The sequence below is a fragment of the Nematolebias whitei genome, chromosome 2 (genome assembly GCF_014905685.2).
Source record: "Nematolebias whitei isolate Nwh7 chromosome 2, NemWhi1, whole genome shotgun sequence".
NCBI lineage: Eukaryota > Metazoa > Chordata > Actinopteri > Cyprinodontiformes > Rivulidae > Nematolebias > Nematolebias whitei.
In genome coordinates this window covers 35,273,389-35,278,429 of record NC_056499.1, presented here as the reverse complement: position 1 = coordinate 35,278,429, position 5,041 = coordinate 35,273,389, and the positions used below count along the sequence as shown (strand labels likewise).

Below are 5,041 nucleotides of genomic sequence, written 5' to 3'. Positions count from 1 at the left end.
TTTTTTTTTTTTATTTAGAGGGGAATGGTGATGCAGAGGTTAGAGAAGGTGGGCCTATCCACCTGCCTCCACCCTCAACTTGCACTACTCTGGGCCCTTGAGCAAGGCCCTTAACCCTCACCATCTGCTCCCCTGGGAACCCTAGATAGCAGCTCTCTGCTCCACACAGAGGGCTGTGGTAGCTCAGTGGTCTGTGGTTGTGTCAGGAAGGACATCCGGCGTAAAAACAATTGCCAAGTCTTCGTGCGAGTTAGTTCGCTGTGGCGACCCGTGAAGAAGGGAGCAGCTGAAAGAATAGAAAACAAAATAAATATATATTGTTTAAAAGAACATCATTTACATGGTAAACCAGGTAAGAAAGGAGGAAAAAGTTGCCTTGGATTCAAAAGGATTTCTCAGACACACTTTCTGAATAACTCAAGCCAATAAAAACAATTTTGTGATATTCAAAATATCAATTAAAAAAAATCATTAAAAAAAATGCAAACATGAATTTTTGAATAAAGGATTGTCTTATGAAACGAATCAAAGCGAAGCACTGCTTCAAACAGATGTTCCCATGCACAGCTCCAGCTCCTGCACGTGAAGGCAGGAAGTGTGCAAACAGTGACCTCTACAGGAGCCACACGAAGGCAAACAGTTTTTAATTCAGTTTGATGCCCTCTGCAGACTGGTCAAAGCCCGCTTCATCCTTTCTGGGTGTCTGGGGTCACTGGGGCCCACAAACCCAAGCAAAACCTCTTCAAGTGACAGAAGCTAAAGGAGGACACATGTTCTGACAAAAAAAAAAACAAAAAAAAAAAACATCTTAAATCTTTTTTTAAATAAAGTTCCAGATCAAAAATAATGCTTGAAGCTGCTGATAAGAAACTTGTGTCTCCCACTCCATGACATACAGAAACACATACTGAAAAGTAAGCCTTAAACACAAAGTTACTGTGCAAACACTACAATAGGAGCTCAAAAATCCTTACATTTTGAGCAGCAGAAGTGTTTTAGGTACACATGACAAGTTTAAAAGACACTTCCTGTTTTGAAGAGAAATATTCAGAGCTAAAATATAATTGAAGTCTGTGGAAGCCTGGCTGTTCACTCTGCACTCTGAAAGGATGACGGAAAACTGAGTTCTACAGGAAGTATGAGGCAAATGGGTGAAAGAGCACAGAATGCCTGTTTTGATGTAAATGTCAGTTGTCCATCTAATAAATAAAAGTTGTGCGAGTAAGAAGGGTTTGAAATTTTCAAAAGTTTCAACAGCTCAAAAGATGAGGGAGTGGGACGACGTCATCAGTCAGTGGAATGCTGTGGAAAATTTTCCAAACTTTATAAAACTTTCACTGTGTTTGTAAAATCTCTTTAAACCATCAAAATGCCTGTTCAGTCAGGCAAGGTCCAACTTTCTGTGACATTAAATGAAGTTTCCACTATGATGTGGGCTTTGGGGCTCCAAGGAGGGTTGGGTTTTCTCACTTGTTTCCCATTTTTGAGTTTGTGACAAGAATCAGGTTAAGGATTTGAAAACTCAGCCAGACAATGGTTAAATAGTTTATTGGTTCACAGCTGCTCGTGGGAGTCTGGTCCAGATGTGGGAACAAATCTTCTCAGGCAGGTAAGGAGGTTTGCACCTGCCTGCGTTTGGGTGGATGACATCACCATAGCTGGTGGAAACGCAGCAACAGAGTGTGGTGATTACTATGAGCAATGTGGTAATCCTGAGTCCATTAGGAGAAGCAGGGATCATACACAGAGAGTCAGAGGGTTTGAAACAAATCCAAAGTGCAGTCCAGAATCCAAAAGCCAGAAAGAGTTGTCGTTTCCAGGATCAGAAGGGCAGGGCAAGAACAGATGATGAGCAGGCAAAAAGGTAAATCCAGAATGAAGGCTTGGGGTCAAACAAGAGATTCAGACGAGATCAGAGAGGGAACGCTGGACATCTAGTACCAATAATGGGGTTGATAATCTGGCAAGGAGCTTGTGAGACAATAACTCTTAAATAGAGCAGGCAGCAAGAGCAGGGCATGAGGCTGATTGAGCTGTGAGTGTGTGGCAGAGTGATAGAGGCAGAAACATGACTGTTTGAGAAAATTTGTTGCAATTTTTGTTGCGATTCTCATCCACCTCATGGCATGCTGCTACCAAATGGCAAAGCACAATTTCCTCAACTGAGCTGCAAATTTATATATATACATATACTTTGTACTTGTGATTCTTTTTTAGAGCTGCAGCATAAAAATGACAAAAAATAAAGGAAACATAAAACTAATAAGGTGGTCTAAATATTGATAAATGTCACCTCATTTTTCTAAAGTATAAGGCTATATAGAAAAACTTTCTATGTTTTGATTTAAAAAAAGAGCTTGGAAAGCCAATTTATTAAAAGCATCATTGCTTTCTAGAATAATTTTCCTCCCATGGACAAATATTATCAGTAAATCAGCTGATCCAGTTTGATTGGCGTTCAGTGACTGGGCAGCTCCCCACTGCACTGAACCAGCAAGACCAGAGGAAAATGTTTCCCATTCACAGTTTAGGTTTACTCATTGTGATTAATGCTCAGGTTTATTTTCATTTTATTATCATCATACACACATATGACATGAGTCTAGACTACTTTCTAAAAATAAACACAATTTAAAACGTGTCTAATTTAAAAGTAGATAACTAGTTGAAGAAATGCATCAATGAGACAAACAACAAGACGCAAACAGAGATAGCTGTTTTGATTAAATATAAAATCAGGCTTCTGTTCTGAACCTGTCTTCATGAACCATAATGAGCCTCATACAAGCTTGTTCTTAATCAGTAAACAAAAAAAAGGAGTGAATGAGAGCACAAGCTGAATGTGGGGACATTTTAAGCCCTGAATTGCAGCTGCCGCTCTGTGAAATCTAAAACCCCTTCCCCTCAGCATAATTCATTGCGTACCTGCAACCTGAAACCACAATGACTTTAGTGCAACATAAACAGAAAATTAAAACTGGACCTAACTTACAAATCTTCAGCACAGCTAAGAAATAACATATTCACTTAATTTTATTTTATCGTGATTTTAAAAAGAGTTTACAGAACCATGGACAGCGACAACAGAACCTGCTCATCTGCAGGGCTCACGTGCCGTCAAACAATCTGCTTACTCAGGTATCTATTCTGTTTTTTTTTTTTTTTGTTAAATAGGAAATACTTTATTGTTGTAATAGAACCAGTTTTTCAGAATGAGAGTTACAAAACAAAAGTGTTCCCCCATACACTGCCATGATATTTTTTTCTCTTACACAAAATGCAGAAAATTATCACTTGAGAACAAATTAAACTTTTTTTATTCTTTCAGATCAATTGTTCATCTATTATTTTATTTAAACTCCTTCAAAGGTCTGACAGATTTTTTTTTCCAGTCAGGAGGAGCAGGAGACACAGGCTCCAACACTTTTCCAGAAGGGTTTTTAAGGTATGCCAACCATCCCCTTGTCTTGACATGGCATTGTCCAGTAGTCACCCACCTATTCCAGTGCTTCAGTTGTTCTGAACATTTATCATACCGGCTCAAAGGTCAAGCTCTCTTTCAGTTGTCCTGAAAGGACGGAGATCAATAGGTTCTCCAGGATCTGCAGCAGTTTGCAGGGTTTAGAGGTATACAGCACTTCATGAATTATACGCTTATGGATCGGCTCAGGGTTTAATTCAATTTGATTTTAAAGAAACAGTACACAACAAAACTTGTCTCAGGGCACAATGCAATGACAAGTGCAAATTCAGTTCTAAACAGATCCAGATTTAACTTTACGTAAAGTCAATTCAGTTTAATTGTGATGCAAAGCAATAACTCACGGTGCATTATGAATCACCGATGTCACCTAAAGCAGCAGATTGTATCAGCTGTTGTTTAGGTGCAACCCCCCCTCCAGCGCAGCACATTGATGACAGTGGAATGGTCTGACTCCCTTTGTACAGGAAGAAACTTCAGACAGAATTGGATTAAGGATTAGCAGCCATGTCACTCGATTGGTGGGTTTGTGAGAGGACGGGAAAGAGACACAAACAAACACAGGACTGCTCTAGGTGTAATTTTATACGGGAATAAAAACAACAAAAGCACCAGTTAAGACAGCAATGGTAGGTTGTTTAAACATGAAGTGTAGAGTGAGAAAAGGCAGAGGAGGAAATGTGGTCCGTTTGTCCTCCAGTCTAGCAGCATAACTAAGGGATAGCTTAAGAAGCCCAAGCCGACCCTAACTATAGGATTTATCAAAAAGGAAAGACTTAAGCCTAGTTTCATAAGTAAACAATGTGTCAGCCTCACAGATAAAAACTGGACGTTGGTTCCACAACAGAGGCACCTGATTGAAAGTTCCTTCCAGTCTATTTTTTTAGGAACTCTAGAAATCACAAATAAACCTGCAGTCTGAGAGCAAAGTGCACTGTTTGGACAATGTGGAAGAATAAGAACTGTAATGATATATGGAGCAAGGTTGTTGAGAGCTTTGTATGTTGGAAGTAAGAATTTGAATTAAATTCTGACTTTGACAGGGAGCCAGCAGAGAGAAGCTAAAACTGGAGAGATATGGTCTCTCCTATTAACTCCAGTAAAGACTCTGACAGCAGAATTTTGGAATAACTGAAGACTTTTGGAAAGTGCCTTTTTTATCCTTAAAAAAGATCATTAGCTTAGTCCAGCCTTGAAGTGAGAAATTCATTGACCACTGTGTCTGCATTATTTTGGAACATAATGTCTCAGTTTTAGTAATTTTGTGCATGGAGAAAAGCAGTTCTGGTAACATTTTAATGTGGGAGTTAAGCAACATATCATGAACACCAAAGTTCTTTACATTAGTACTGTAAGTCAAAGTACTGCCATCCAGAGGAGGAGAAAGATTGCAATTTGTTCCTAAAATGTTCAGGTCCAACAATCAAGACCTCTGTCTGAGTTCATAAACAGAAAATGACAAAAGACATCCAGGATTTTATACCAAAACACACCAAACCAAACCACACCACACCATACCATACCACACCATACCATACCACACCAAACCACACCACACCA

General features: G+C 39.3%; 1 protein-coding gene across 1 annotated transcript in view; it reads left to right on the top strand.

Annotated features, from left to right (window-relative positions):
* Positions 1-5,041, top strand: part of lto1 (LTO1 maturation factor of ABCE1) — a 110,802-nt gene that overhangs the window by 1,435 nt on the left and 104,326 nt on the right. The window lies entirely within an intron of this gene.